The sequence below is a fragment of the Mustela lutreola genome, chromosome 1 (assembly GCF_030435805.1).
Source record: "Mustela lutreola isolate mMusLut2 chromosome 1, mMusLut2.pri, whole genome shotgun sequence".
NCBI lineage: Eukaryota > Metazoa > Chordata > Mammalia > Carnivora > Mustelidae > Mustela > Mustela lutreola.
The window spans coordinates 145,080,890-145,097,741 of record NC_081290.1 but is presented as its reverse complement, the minus strand read 5'-3'; the positions used below and the strand labels follow the sequence as shown (position 1 = coordinate 145,097,741).

Here is a 16,852-nt window from a genome sequence, read left to right as displayed (position 1 = left end):
GAGAGCGGAGGAAGCAGGCTCCCTGCTGAGCAGAGAGCCCGATGCGGGGCTCAATCCCAGGACCCTGAGATCATGACCTGAGCTGAAGGCAGAGGCTTAATCCACTGAGCCACCCAGGCGCCCCTATAAATTTTTTTAATAAATATTTTATTTATTTGGGAAAAAGAGTGAGTGAGAGTGAGCAAAAGCAATGAGGGGGAAGGGCAGAGGAAGAGGAAGAAGCAGACTCCCCCTGAGCAGGGAGCCCGATGCGGGGCTCCTCTGAGGGCCCCAGGGGCCATGATCTGAGCCAAAGGTAGATGCATAATCTACAGAGCCAGCCATGTGCCCCTGCTCTATAAATTTTGAAATCTACACCAATATTCTCTTTCTAGTGTTTGAAACAGTACATATATACTATATGCACTCTCCAGCAGAGAGAGATTAATATAAAATATTTCCACACACAACATAATGCAAATGTGTGTATGCACATGTACTTCTACCTAGGCAAATTTCATGATGCTTTAAAGAATATGGTCAGCAGGATAACTTTTTAAAATACAGTACTGAGAAGGCGCTGAGACAGGAAGATGGTCAGGAAGCCAAAAGAGAAGAATGAGAGGCCGAGAAGGCATGCTAGGAAAGCACTGGGCAACCAGCTGGGGCCAGTAAGGGCAGAAATGCTCTAAGTTCTAATGGAAATGTTTCAATTCAGTGAGACCCTTGGAAACCAAGTAGCAGAGAGCCAAGCTCCAGAGCAAGAGACAGGTAGCTGGCCTTGACTGGGTCACTGAGGGGGGCAGATAAACCTGGAATCTCTTCTCACCCAGGGAGGCCCCCTGTCTTGTCCAGGGACACTTGAAACCTTACTCTAGGCTTGGGAGTGGCTCAGTCCAGACCCCATCAGGTGCAGAGAAAAGCCAGCCAACATGTTCAATACAGATAACAGAAAGCCAGTTTGTGGGAAAAAAGTAAAGTTAATGCAGGTGAGAAAGGAAAGGGAGAAAAATAAACCTTTCAAAAAAAACCTAGGTAACTGGAAACAGCATAAACTTTCCGAATATGGTAAGTGTTTCAAGGGAACTGCTGCTGAGAGCAGATGGTGTTCACGGAGACAAACGGCAATTTATTGGAGTCCTAGAAAGGTGGATATATACAAGCTTAGTCAGAAAAGTTGCCTAAAAATGGCAGGCATTTCCAAGAAAGAAATGGGAAAATAATGGTAAAAATAAATTTGCGACAGAGGGAATATGGCTCTGAGGTATGCCTTTAAGTTCATGGTTTATTTTCTGAGCAGAGAAGACTATTTATTAGTTGAAATAATTGCAGCCTTGCTAACCGGAAAGATCATTAGAAAATGGTAAGTGTGAGAAATTGAAGGTAGGGAAAGGATTTGTTAGGGCAGGAGAAGGAATATTCTATTGTATACTTGCAGGGTCAGAAAATAATCTGTTGAGATCTAAAATTAAGCTAGAAAGTTTTGCTTACTTTTATTTTCAAAATTTAAATGAAAAGGAGTTGAGAAATTCTATTTTTTTAATAAAGTATAAAGCTAATCTTTTTATAAACCAATTAAAAATTTGAGATAAAGTGAAAATAATTGATATTGCCATATGCCATTCACACAACTAATAGAAAAAAAATCTGGAGTTTCCAAGAGTCAACAGATACCAAACAACTCTGAACAAATTTCTAATTCAATCTGTAATTCCTGAAGTAGGGAAAAATAGTCCATCATAGGCTTATTTAAATAAGCATATCAAGTATGATTAATATAAAATGATTGCAATAAAAATGAGATAATTTGTCTTATGAAATTTTGTGCTACTACTTGAATTTTACTCATAAATCCCATTTTCCCGCTAAAACTAGTATTAAAATCATTCTAAAACATACAGAATACAGTGAATCTAATGGAAGATTTTCACCTCAGAGCCTTAGGATCCTCACTGTGAACATTTTAAGGCAGTCTTAATATGTTTGACCTAAGAATATTTCTTGAGTGAGATGCTATTTTGCTGACGATTCCCTATTAACTCCTTGAATTCTGCATACAAATTAGTAAGTGCAGATTCTGACTAATTTGTATATATTTAACTGTGGTTTTGGAGTGTTTTAAATACGAGTCTGATGTAATGGGTCTTGTGTGCATTTTATAGATCTTGAGGTAGACCCAGAACATAGTAATGAAAGACCAAAGATGGCAGAGTTTACTCTTATCACTCAGTTGCACAAAGTTAAAAGAACTTGTGTAAGAGTTAAAGGAATAAAGGCAGTATTACTGGGACAGGGATTTCTTCTTCCTAATGACAGGCAGAGTCCCAGCAAGACATACCCAAAACTAGATAAAAGACTAGAGTCTGGTAACAACAGTTCCATTAAGGTGTATGTTTCTCAAGTGGTGCTGGATGAGCGTAGATGGGTATGGGCACCCTCCCTTTCCCACAATCCCAGTAGCAATTGGCTCTTCCTGAGAAACACATTTTAGTCATTCTTAAAAGTGTACCACAACTTCCTACTGTTTATTCAAGAGAAACTTGGGGTAACACTTCACAGAGGTATAAGGGAAGGCAACAGTTTTACTCTTTTTCTTTCACACTACTGAAACAATTTATAACAGTAATTCCATAACCCAGTGATAAATTTCTCTTTTACAGAAATAGTTTCAAGAGTATTGACAGCTGTCTTTTACTCTAGTTAAAATAATTGATTACATTTGTTTGTGTACTATTACAAGTACAGTTGAGACTCAACCTACTGTGTGTTCAGTGACTTGATAAATACCATTTATAAAGGGAATCAAAATATCATAAATGATATCTTCTGTAACATATGTTAAAAGTCAAACCTTTTAGGGAAGCCACATCTATGGTAGCAACTTGAAGATCAGCATCACCTAATTTTTTTTTTTTTGATAAATATTAGCATAAAATTCTACAAGATGGGATTTTCTAATAAAAGCTTAAATTTCAGCTCTAAAAAAAAAAATTCAAGTCTGTTACTTTGTAATATTAAGCAAGATAATGAGTACCCACAGGGGACATTTAAGGACTATTAAAACGATCTGAATCATCACGTATAGAAAATAATATGCCTTGGAATCCTCATGGTTATGGGTCATCCTCACAGGCATATGAAGTATTACATGATTTTAAATATTATAATACAGTATCCAAATCTCTAACAAATTAATCTACATCAAAATTATATGTGTTCTTTTATTTGTGCTGCAAAATTCAAGTGAATAACAGGAAATAAAAGTTTTACAAATGGTGTCCAGATTTAAAATAATCCACGACCTCCGGAAGGCTGCTCCCATTACCTCTACCCCACCCCAGCACTCATGCCAGAAATCCTGCGAGCTCTGTGGCAGCAGCTACACTAGTCATCAGCACCCAAGGCCAACTGCCAAGGCCAAGATTTGGGAAGGCAGGAGACAGAGAGCTCTACGCCTATAGGACCTTATAAAAGGAAAACCCACAAATTTGGTCTCCATATGAATTACCTTCCTGGGAGCCAAAGTGTGTTTTCTAAAAGGAAAGAAAAACAGACTCCCAGCACCCAGAGATGGAACCCTGCTATGAATAACATTATTTAGTTAAGAAACTATCTTTCAGGAAATGTTTCACAGGAGTTACAGAATCAAGTTTTGAAATATAATTTATTTTTTAAGTTGAAGACAGTTTGCATTCAGATTGGCTAAATGATATGTAAGATTTTCAGAGGACCCTAATCTGACTGCAAATAACTTGGGAAGACTAAATATGGACTGATAACCATAAATATAACAACATATTTTTAGAAGTTTTGTATAATACCTGGTTCTCCCTACCTACACCCCAAACTTTTCACCTCTCAAGAAAGGCCAATTTTTCTTAAGACCCTGTCAGGGAAATAGCTGGGGGGAGGGGGGAGTATGGAGAGGGTGGCTGGATTATGGACATTGGGGAGGGTATGTGCTATGGTGAGTGCTGTGCAGTGTGTAAGTCTGACGATTCACAGACCTGTACCCCTGGGGCAAATAATATATGTTAATAAAAATTTTTAAAAAAGGAAAAATAAAGAATTTTTATCTGGTAAGAAATGCACTGAATTTTTAAACTTAAAATATATGTATAAACATGAACATAACATATGTAGACTACTATATCTCACCTCACACTGCTACTTAAAGAGACAAAGTATGTATTCTTTAACTAAAATAAGAACTACTCATTTTTTTTTAAACTTTCCAGTTTAAGAAACCAATCTTGAATTTTGAGCCCAAGAACTGCCAAAGGGAAAACAAAATTCAAGACTGATTTCTTGCCTTATGAAATAGCTAAATCTCACCCTAACGTACAATTTTCAGAAATTGTTATTCTCAAGCAAAATAATAAGTGATTAGATTAGACAAATTTGGTGGAGAGCAGAACATTAAATGAGCATAATTTTTAATTCATTTTCTCCCTGTTATTGGAAGTTCTGTAACTATCAAAAATATGCATTTTATGCAAGACTTATATAAAGAGAAAATACACTCTAAACATTCATGACTAACAATTCAAAAATAAAATATGAGCAAAGCAAAGCCCTAAGTCTTTCAAATCTATTAGCCCTAAGTCTTTCAAATCTATTAGCCAGAAGGGTTCAGAGTCTTTTCAGAAAAGCAATGCATATGTTGACAAATTTGTATATAATATGTACCTATTATCCTTGATGTAAGACAAACTAAGAATTTAACTTGAATCAAATCAAGCATTGCATTCATACTTTACAACACTTTGTAAAGCAGTAATTTTAGCTGGCTTCAAACTAATAAAAATATTTTATTTTTACCTTAAAATAATCTGTTTACATCAGGAAAAATAAAAACTTAATAACAGCAGATAAACTTATCCTTTAACAGAATTCCACTGAGTTCCTATGGGAGAATAAATCTAGTTTTCACCAACTGTTCAAAGAGATTTTAAGGCATAATATATCCTCACAATTTTTCTGAAGTGTACTTTTTACTAACTACTATCAGAGTTAACACTATCCTAGTCCCTGGAGAAATAAAAGTAACTCGTTCTGCATTCTTTCAGTCTATAAACACAGTTACCTGTTCTCTTAGGAGAGTTAACATGGAAAGGAAGTTATGAGTAATACCAAAAAGGATGTCAATTACGGGAAGAAAACTCTAATGTACTTGGAAATGTAGGCACACCTTGTTCTAGTGCACTCTGCTTTACTGTGTTTTGCAGGTATTGTGCTTCTTACAAACTGAAGGTTCAAGACTTCAGTGGAGACCGCAGATGTGGTGGAAATACCAAGAGAACTGGAAGTGGAGCCTGAAGCTGGGACTGAATTTCTGCCATCTCATGATAAAACTAACAGATGAGGAATGGTTTCTGATGGATGAGCAATGAAAATGGGTTTTTGAGATGAAATCTCCTGCAGTGAAGATTGTTGAAATGACAAGGGATTTCGAATATTCCATAAACTCAGCTGGGAGAGCAGCAGCAGGGTTTGAGAGGACAGACTCCAATTCTGAGAGATGTTCTACTGTGAGTAAAAGCACATTTAGTGCATTGCGTGCTACATTTGCAAAGGGAAGAGGCAATGAATGGGACAAATCTCATGTCTCATTTTAAGAAATTGCCAGAGCCACCCCAACTTTCAGTAGCCATGATCCTGATTAGTCAACAGGCATCAACAGGGAGGCAAGGCCTTCCACCAGCAAAAAGATCATGACTCACTGAAAGCTCAGATGATGGTTAGCATTTTCTTTTCTTACCAAGAAAGTATTTTTTTTACTTAAGGTATGTACTTTGTTTAAGACATGATGTTACTGGACATAGGCTGAGGTATTGTGTAAACATAACTTTTATATGAACTGGGAAACCAAAAATTCACTTCACTTGCTTTATTGCAATATTTGCTTTATTGCGGTGGTCTGGAACCGAACCTGCACAATATCGCTGAGGTCTGCCTGTAACAAGCATGGGATAAGGCTTTCAGATATACTGGGCTGAAAAGCCTTGTATAACAAGCCACTGAATTAATTGTTTTAGAGCACATATAGGAGAGCTCCTCTGGTAATTTCCTCATATTACGGCAGGAGAAACAGATTCATATGTGCATTAACTCCCCTTTCATGCTAATTTTTCATTATTAAAATGTGTTTGAGAGAAGGGGTGAAGGCTAGTGGGGGAAAAACAGTGAGCTGAAGGAGAAACTCTCGGAGTCCCTGGCTACCTGTGCTCCCTGGGTCAGAGCTGCAGGTCCCTGCTTGAACCATTTCCTTGAGAATTCCACTGTGAGTGTCCTTCCCTTCTTCTCCCAGGGATACTTCATTTTTTCTTATTCTTATTATTTCTTTTTCTTATTTCTTTTTTTTTTTTTAAGATTTTATTTATTTACTCGACAGAGAGAGATCACAAGTAGGCAGAGAGGCAGGCAGAGAGAGAGGAGGAAGCAGGCTCCCTGCAGAGAGCCTGATGTGGGGCTCGATCCCAGGACCCCGGGATCATGACCTGAGCTGAAAGCAGAGGCTTTAACCCACTGAGCCACCCAGGCGCCCCGCTTATTCTTATTCTTATTTCTTATTCTTATTCTCTAAAATCAAGCTGTCATGGTTTTGACCTCCCCCTGTTTTCTCTTTTATCCCTTTGTTTAATTACAATTCCAAAATGAAAGGAAACAGTCCTGTGACACTAGCCAGTTAATTCCATGAGAAAAAAGAGGGTGAGAGATGAGAGAAGGCATTTTTCTATTTTCCACCATAAAACTAATGCCTGTGGTTCTATGCAAATGCAGGAATAACTATGTGAACTTTAGTAAATTATATTTAATTGAAACAAAAGTTTCAATTCAAAGATAATTAAACACATTCTACAGTTTTACATATTATTGTAATTACTCTGTGTCCTTTCTTAATTAAAAAAATGAGCACTTTATGTGCACTTAAACACTTTCAGTCATTACCAAATATTTTTATTTATATTTTCTCTTTCTCAATTATGAAAACTTAGCTGTAAAACATTCAAGTACTCATTATATATTTGAAAGCTTTAAAAATCAGTGTTTTCTGAGATATGTCCTATACCTTGTGCTTTTCTCACTTTAAGCCCCACTCTTTGCTTTGGGTTTGTTTCTTATGCCTTATGAAGAGATGTGTTCAGTATCAACGTTCTTGGGGTTCTCGTTTTTTAATATTCTTTCCACCTCTCAATTCAGTATAACAAACATTCAACAAGTATCTGTGCTATGTGGGATATCATGCTGAATGCTTTGGGAAATGTAAAGATGATTCCTGTCCTTTTAAGGAACTAAGAGGGCAGCACAGATACATGTACATATAGACATATATAATATTCATTAATGTTATAATATATAGAGAAAAATGGTAACATGAGAATAAAATAGGAAGATATTAATTCATTTTAAGCAGTAAAACTTAAGGTGGGGGCCTTGAAGTATACGTGACATTTTAACACCTAAAAGTTTTCATTAATGTTTCTGAATATGCCTTTTAAATTATTATTATTATTATTATTATTTTTTCCCAGAAAGGGATAGAGCAGGCAGGTGAGCCACGGTGTGGGTGGTAGTGGTAGGAGGGACAGAGGGAGAGGGAAACAGGGAATCTTTAACAGGCCCAGAGTGGAGCCTGGCTCTGAGATCATGATCTGGGCCAAAAATCAAGAGTCTGCCACTTAACAGAATGAACCACCCAGGTATCCTATAGATTATTTGTTTACAATATGGTAGGCTCAGACAACAATTAAAAATAGAACTATTTTCTATAGTAGCACAATTAAAAGGAAATTTGTTCAAGATAAATACTGCAGGCAAGCCTTAAATATCTTACAGCATAAGAGTACATGCAGTAGGGACAGAAGTAAAAATGTCAAGTAGGCTATTTCTTCCACAAACACTCACTGAGCAAGTCAGTAGAATGCAGAGAGGAGGGTAACAAAGCCCTTGCTGGGAAGGAGCAAGGAAACAAAGAAGAAAGTCCCGAATTAAAGTCAGTATGTATGGGTGTAGATATCCAAAGGGAAGAAATACCAGGAAACTGCCTAAAACTCATCTGGCAAGAGTAGTCTAAAGAATTCAAGGGTGGTGGGGCGCCTGGGTGGCTCAGTGGGTTAAGCCGCTGCCTTCGGCTCAGGTCATGATCCCAGGGTCCTGGGATCGAGTCCCACATGGGGCTCTCTGCTGAACAGAGAGCCTGCTTTCCTCTCTCTCTCTCTCTCTCTCTCTCTGCCTGCCTCTCTGCCTACTTGTGATTTCTCTCTGTCAAATAAATAAATAAAAGATTAAAAAAAAAAAAAAAAGAATTCAAGGGTGGTAATGAGGGAGGGAAGATAAAGTCCAGGAGAGACAGGGGTAGGTAAAGAGAAGCAAAGAAGGGATACAAGATGGACACAGGTGGAACACGGTGGTAGAGGATAAAGAGGATTGACAAGACTAAGAAGAGAAACCAAGGGGATGGCCTGGAAGGCCAAGAGCTGAGGGACTTCATAGGGAATCTGAGGAAAAGAAAACAACAAAGAAGTGAGAGATGAGGTTAGAAGGAAAAGGAAGGAAACACATAATTGAGAAAATAAATCCACCATACCTAGTGAACTACAAGGAAAGATTCCTTTAAATGTCCTATGTGCTACAAGTGAAAACATCTAGCACTTGAAAGAAGTAAACATTAAAAAGAATAATTGGGTCATTTTTGAGATAAGCAGCAGCATGTGAAGGAAGGAGATAACTTTTAGCAATTAAAAATTAAGTAACTTTCTTAAGACTATGGTCAGGTAAACCACTTTTAGCCATACTGAAAGGATCAGAAAAATATAAGCACCGTCAAGTCACAGTCTTACTTCTATAGAAATTATAACATTGCAAAATTGATGAGTTTTTTTCAAAAGAACATTAAATTTTTAAATAAATTATATCAGGCATATAATGCTTAAGGTTTATAAATAGGGTTTCCTTCATGCTAAGGGATATTTTCGAAAAGAACCCACTGATAAGAGAAACCCAAGAGTGACAATAGCCATAAGAACTCTCAGTGTTTTTCCCATTGTGATTGCTCTGACAAGTCTCTTAATCTTAAAAGACTATCAAGAAATTTAAGTATTAACTACCTCAAATTCAGCTGAGTGCTGTTTTTCAGCTGAATTGCATTTACAGTTTTATATTCAGTTCCTATCTACCTCTTTCTGTAATCCAACTGGCAGAAGGCACTCAGAATTTTTCTTTTTCCACAATACAGCGAGAAAAATGCTAAAAATTATGCAGTCTATACAATAAAAAAACAACTTATAATTCAATTCTTGGTTAATTCATAACTGCTGCTTAGACAACAAATGACTTAGTTCATTAATTCATATTTGATTACATCAATTTCTGGTAAAACATTATTCAATCTTTAACAGTAGTGACGATAGAAATTCAAAAGGACATGAACCTTTTTGAGTCACACAGGAGACAAGTGAGGCTGAGGACAGTTAGCAGGCCATCTCTAACCATGTGAGTAATTACTACTTCCAAGGTATTTCCATACCAATTAAATTCACTTTAGGAAATACTTTGTTGATCCTCGACCACGTGAGAGAGAAGCCTGTAAAGAAGAATGGGACAAGGCAGAAGTGAAGAGTCTGGGCACTAAAGGAGCACTGAGGAGGGCTCCTGTGGATATATGTCTACCAGTATTTATTCCCAGCTCCTCTTTGCATGCATATACATCCCCCATGAGCCTATGAACTCCTTGAAAGTAGAGACTGGCCTTCTAATCTTCGGGTCCCGAGCAAAAGATGTGACATAAATTAATACTCAATACACATTTGCAAACATAAATATATGAATAAATGAGCCAAAGGACAAATGACCGTGTCTGAGTTTATAAAGATCAGTCAAGGCAGAATCAAGTCTAGGTACTGATTCAGTGATCTTTACTTTTACCTAGAGGAATCACAGAGTTGTTTCATTTTTGCAACAAATCAGGTAAGGAAATAAATACATTCAGGTTGTTTACTAATAAGGATTCCTGCTGATCTATCTTACAGTCAAGGATACTTACTGGTACAGCCTTCTGACCAGCAAGGAAGGTGAAAGCATCCATGATTTTCTATCTTGTGGGCCAAGCTTTTATTTTACACTTACATGCAGGGCTCCAATTAGTGCCTTCTGCCATCAGATGGCACACTGGCCCATAGCACTACAATCCCAAGCCACTATCCAAACCTGACCTTCAAGGGCAGGAAGAAGGAAGCTTAACATGTGCTGAACCCAAGAGCACTGAGGGGTCAGAGGCTTTACATGCATTCTTTTATTTAATTCTACAAACAAGTCTTCCTGCTATTGGTCACTGTTCTCATTCCATGGATGAGAAACTCAGGCCCAGGAGAAGCAAAACAGAACTACCTCTGGTTACAGAGCAGGTACCTGGCAGAGGTAGACTTGAACTTGGGTTCATAAAACTCCAAAGCCAATTCCCTTTCTAGCTCTCAGGATTATGTAACACGTGGTTCATTTCCAAGGCCGAGCGAGCTCCCTTGATGTGAGCGATGGCAGCTCTGAGAGTCCTACTCTGCAAGTGTCATGGGAATACACCACGCCAAAAAATGAACTGAGGATGTCAGAAGAGACCGAGGAAAGAAGTGATTTCTGGCTCATTGCAGCCTTTATCATGGGATGAATACATTAGGAAGTGCTCAGGTTTTGGAAGGGAGCGGGGTGGGGCGATGGGTGAGCCTGGTGGTGGGTATTAAGGAGGGCACGTATTGCATGAAGCACTGGGTGTGGTGCATAAACAATGAGTCTTGGAACACTGAAAAAATTAAATTAAAATTTTTAAAAAGTGCTCAGGGCCTTCTAATCTGGAACTTGCATTATGGAATACAGAAAAAAAAAAAAAAAACCTCAACTCTTCTGAAGAATGAGAGTGAAGTTATACAGAGTCTAATGGTATCAATAAGAGAAACAAGAAGCCTGGTTTATAGAAAAGGCAGGGGAGGAAGCATACATACTTCATCTTTTGAAATTAAAATCCTCCTCCCTCCATGGGCAGATACTGCAGCTGCTTCTCTGTCTCTCCCATGTGGAGACAGGACAAGTCAAATATACTGTTACTTTAAAAAGTGTGATGGTTTCTCGTATAATTTCTATCAATCTATTTAAGAACATACTATGTTATAAAACATGTTTATTTCTCACAGAATTTAATCTAGAGGGAAATATCAACATGTTAGTTTAATTCAAAGAATGATTTTACAATGTGTATTTGAACAGATGATTAAAAACAGAAGAAATTTTATGCATCATTTGTTTTCTAATTAACATGTGACTATTAGAGCTGCAAAGCAATGTGTTAAATAAGAATTATTGGAGAAATTTTTTCTTCATCTTAAGTGACATTGCCGGACAAGCCTAGGGGTGTGTGTGGCACAAAGAATTCTGTTATTTAAATTTCTGTCAGTATTCAAAACTGATAAAAGACCACGATGAACAGAAATACAATTTTGGGCTAGGGGATGCTGAACTGTTAAGATTATACTATTTTAAAGCCAGTTGATAACAGTAACAGAGTGAACCAGCAATCACTTTAAAAGACTTGGCTACTATGAGTGACTTTTAAGTGTCTCTGTTGTCTTCTGGGGGTACTTTCAACCAGCCCCTCTTGAATGTATAGGTCAGTAAAAATCAGGTCATACAGAGCTGAGGAAAATAATCTGATTTATAGATGATCAATCATTTGGATTCTAGAGCAACAGAAATTCTCTGTGATTCACTTCTACAAATAATAGCATGGATCTTCAGGATGACCATATGGTCACTGAAAAGAGAAAGTTCAGTCAAATTTGTTATTTTATGAAATAAAATAATAGCCTGAATAGTCATTCTTGGCTCATTCAGCGGAATGTGGATGGAGGAGGGATGAACCTCTCTCCTGAATAAACCCAAGAAACAACCACAGATTGTTCAACCAAGATAAGGAAATTATGCAACTGTCAAGTGCAGAAATGTTTTCTCAAGAGTTGTACTCAGCTCTTTTTCTAGGCATGATATGGAATACAGGGTTAAAGAAATCTATGTCCAGTTGCGGAAGCACGTGAAGAAATTCAGCTTACTTAACAGACAGCAACATAAATCCAACTGCACTCAGTTACAGCAAAAATCTCCTAGCACAACTTCTGCCCATTATTACTTTACAATCAAGTACAAAGGGAGTCATGATTCTTCTCTGAATGGGGAAGTGGTTAGGGAGTCAAGTGCTCTAAACTCTCCTGCCTGCACCACATTCTTATTCTGCATCTGTATTTCCTGCTTGCTTGTGGCAGAATGCTAATTTCAACTAATTTAAATGAAAGCCCCACATAATGTGGCACTCTCATTCTATTTAAACAAAAACTAGCGATAAGGAGCAAGTAAGGGATGGCCCATGAGGCTGCTCAACCCAGCTTTCCATTATTTAACAGAGAATTATTAGCTATGCATGGTAACCATTTTTTCCTCTAATGTTTTTGAATTCTGATCAGAGCCATTACTACTGTTTCTAACTTTGTACCCTCTTTTGCAAGCTTTCACAAGCCCCTTATTAAAGCACTGGGAAGGCTTCCTATCTGATGCTCTGCCAGGCACTGTCCTTTTGGACACAATGCATTCAGGTTATTAGCTTGATGTGCATCATTCAGCAAGCTGTCTTACAATTTCACTGATCATCATCTAGTAAGACTGAATTGCTGCCTTGCCCATGGCTTTTAGATTTATATAATTAACCAAAATTAGCTTGATGTTTAAAACACAATGCCAGCCTACTCACTTATTTTTGGAAGAACACTTTAGTGAACACAATGAGTGGGCTGATTTGGAATTGCCAACTTAAACTGTCAAAGTTTTCCTATAAAATTACTATGCTTAAAAAATTCAAATTCTATTAAGGCAAATACCATTAAAAGAAAAACTATGTGATAAAATAATCAGGTACCATATTATTTTCATTTAGGTTCATTATGATATTCGACTAAATTCTAGTATAAAATATTCCGTACAATTCCTTGGGTGTGTATTGTAAATATTAGTTATATATAGAACCTTCGGGAAAAGTGTAAAATCGTTTTGGTTATAAAGCCCTACAGAAACATAGCATGTACAAAATGACATGTAAAAACTATCACTTAGAAGCTATTAATGTCAGATAGAAAATTAAAAATAGCCAACTAAATGCTAAACATTATAGTAGATAGTAGGTAATACCTTGGGGTATTGAGCTTGAGCCTGAAGTTTTTCCAACACACTTTTGCTTCCTTACATCAAATTTACCTTCATAAGTGACTCAGGAAAACATATTTAATTACCAACATTTTTCATAAAGGGGACTGAAGCACAGAAAACCAAAATGATTTCCATAAAATGAAGCAGTACAGTCTGTAAATAGCATGTAGAAGAGCTGAAATTAAAATTCAGTGGCTATTTCTAGTTCCACTAAAGCCAGTAATACGTATTTTAGAGTTTGCTGGACCTTGGTTTGAATAGTTTTAGGCAAATTTGAACTTCTCTGTAACTCGTTTTCATTATATGCAAGATGGAGTCAGTAGTAACCTACCTCATAAGGATCTACTAGCACATGAATCCCTTACAAATTATGCAAACAGCACAAAGCGTAACACATAACATAGGTGATCTGTAAAATGCTAGCTCATTTGTTATTCATTCATACTTACATTTATTCAGCCAGTATTAACTGAGCATGTGTAAGTGCCAGGCATTGTCTAGGCCTTGGCCATGTGGAGCTATCACTCTAGGAGGATAATCAGAAAGAGGTTGGCTTATGGCATAAATGCCAATGAATAGCCCCTCAGCCCTTGTCCTCACCCCTCCATTCAGCACATGGTTCCTGGGCATCGGCCAGTTGTGCTGGCATACAAAAGGTTCTAAGATTTGAATCCTGCCCAGCTAGTTCACTTTTTCTCTCTTGTTCATTCTGTCTGCTCCTTTTTTTTTCTTTTCCCCTCTTTCTAATCTTTTAGTCTCAGTAATCTACAATTTAAAACAGTAGCTTCAAATTGTGCCAGACACAGGGGTTCAGCCAGGAAGGTGACTGGGAGTTGGGTGCAGCTTGGAGAGATGGGTCTCCCAGCCCTGCCGAAATCAGAACAGATATCTCTATTGTATCTGTTTCATGCCATTGACTTAACATCCTAGGTTTTCAGTACAAGATTTGGGTGTGAATAAATAGCTTGAGTGCTAAATGAATGTTTGGGGAAAAGAAAAAAGCACCAATTTAAAATATGTCCCATTCTTTAATAAGGTGATCTACAGGAAAAAGAAATGAGGGTGGCATAGGGAATCTAGTATACAAAAAGAAACTTTTAAAAGACAAGTGAGCTATATGGTTCTTGATAGGATGTTGGGTTGAACAAGTCAACTATCAACATTAAGACAACCAAGGGAAATTTAAATATGAACTGGGTATATAATAATTAATTTTAGTGTGTATCACTATGACAATATTATGTGGCAAAATATACCTTTTTAAGAGAAGAGCACCGAAATACTGAGATGAAAAACAATGATGTCTGTAATCACGCTTTAAATATTATAGCCCCCCAAAAGATGATGTGAACATGAAAGTCAACAATTGTTAAACCTCAGTGATTACTGTGCATTATACACTTCTCTTGACTTTCAATACTTTGGATATTCTTCATAAAAAAAGTTTATAGGAGTGCCTAGGTGACTCAGTCAGGTAAGCGTCTGCCTTCAGCGGAGGTCACGATCCCAGGGTCCTGGCATCAAGCCCGGCATCAGGCTCCCTGCTCAGAGGGGAGCCGGCTTCTCTCTCATCCTCTCCTGCTCCCCCTGCTTGTGCGTGCTCTCTCTCTTTCTCTCCTCTCTTTCTAATAAATAATTTTAAAAAAGAAAGTTTTTAAATGATCAACACCTACTGGCATTCATTGGCCTTAATATACCTCAAACTTCCTTCAGTTGCACAAGTTAAAACTGTATGCAGGTTGTTTGTTTTGTACTTTAAAAGCTTTATAATCCTATTACGGCATTTTAAAAAAATATCAAAATAACTCACAAACCACCATGGAGAAAAGAGATGGTTTAGAGATTACATATAATCATTACTGAATGAGGAGTCTCCACGCATGCTCTGATATTTTTCTGTTAAACAGATAATCTTCAGGGCAAGTATATACTTAAAAAGACTCTAGAAGCAGGTGTAGTGAATGGTCTCTAAGATGACCCTTAATGAGCCCCACTTCGCAGAATTCAAACCTTGTATAATCCTCCCCCCTTGAGCACTAGGCTGGACCTAGAAACTTCATTCTAACCATGGAATACAGCAAACATGATGAGAGTTCACTTTGGGGATTAGACTGTAGACTTGGTAGAAGACCAAGACTTTCAGACTCCCTCCCTCCTTTGCCTTTCTTTCTTGATTTCTTGCTCTGATAAAGTGAGTTGTCATGTTGCAAGAGAACTGCTCTATGGAGAGCCCCACGTGGCCTCAGAATAGTAGTGAATGGGGAACTGAGCCCCCAGTTGAGAAGCCAGCAGAGCACTGAATTCTGCCAACAACCACATGAGTGTGCTTGGCCCAAATCCTTCTCTCACCCAATCTTAAGATGGCTGCAGCCTATGAGACCCTGTCTTAGTTTGCTAGGGCTGCCATTACAGAATACCACAGACTGGATGGCTTAAACAACAGACATTTATTTTCTCACAATTCTGGAAACTGGAAATAGGATATCACGATGTGGGCAGGTATGGTTTCTTCTAAGGGCTCTTCTGCTTGGCTTGCAAATGGCTGCCTTATCTCTGAATCTCACATGGTCTTTCCTCAGTCTATATACATGTATGTGATGTATGCGTGCAAATTATCTCTTCTTAAAAGACATCAGTCATATTGCAGTAGGACCCACCCTAACTGCTTCATTTCAATTTAATTACCTCTCTAAAGGCCTTAGCTTCAAATACAGTCACATTCTAAAGTACAAAGTTAGGACTTCAACTGTAGAGCAGATACAATTTAGCCTATAACAGACTCTAAAGCAAAGGACCTTGCTAAGTTACTACTGAATCCCTGATCTACAAAAGAAAATGTGATATAATAAGTGTTGCTTCAAGCCACTAAGTTTGGGATAATTTGTTTTATGGCAACAGATAATTAATATACCAGGTCAAATAGTTACACCATTCACCACCTGGGCCTAGTGAAAAACAACTTTATTAAAGCTTTTTATATGAACTTGAACAAAAGCTCAAATATTTATTCCATATTTTCCTGAATAAATATATTCCTGAAATGGCCAATGTTCTTCTAATGCAAATAATTGCTTGGCTGTTGTCACATATGAACTTGGAACATATCCACCCTATAAACACCAATTCCTGATTTCAAATCTCTTTGACAGGTTCTAGTTTATTATGACTTCCGGTACTTTTTCTTGCACTCACACTGTCAAAGCACAGTATTTTGAAAGCTTTGATGTTTGAAAGTTTTAAGTGAGGATGGTCATCTTCTCTGCTCTACACATGCAAAATATTTTCATTTTTGATATATAATAACCTATTAGAATGAGCAATACGATTTTTCCAGCTCTATATTATTTATTTCCTTCCATTCAAACTTGTATACAAGCCTGCCTGTATTTAGCACTTTTCTACTTAAAACCATATCAAGTAAATCAGCATTTTTATTGCAAGGAGGGTGCATATAACAAATCAGCTTTCTAGATTGACCTCTCTTTATTTCATTTTTTAAAATAAAATGATCACATTACTTAAAGACCAAAAACACCATGTTCCCTTCCATTTTGGTTTTATTTCTCCCACCTACTAATCATAAACCTATAACTACATTATGACTTCAAAATTTTTTTTCAAACAGTTGTAAGCA

At 37.4% G+C, this 16,852-nt stretch overlaps 1 protein-coding gene and 1 long non-coding RNA gene across 4 annotated transcripts in view; one reads left to right on the top strand and one right to left on the bottom strand.

Annotated features, from left to right (window-relative positions):
• The window catches only part of NR3C2 (nuclear receptor subfamily 3 group C member 2), a 344,105-nt gene that overhangs the window by 188,953 nt on the left and 138,300 nt on the right, over positions 1 to 16,852 (bottom strand). The window lies entirely within an intron of this gene.
• The window catches only part of LOC131832574 (uncharacterized), a 34,304-nt gene continuing 22,644 nt past the window's right edge, over positions 5,193 to 16,852 (top strand). Inside the window, exon 1 of the long non-coding RNA XR_009354111.1 lies at positions 5,193 to 5,510. This is a non-coding gene — a long non-coding RNA (uncharacterized LOC131832574). The remainder of the gene's footprint in view (positions 5,511 to 16,852) is intronic.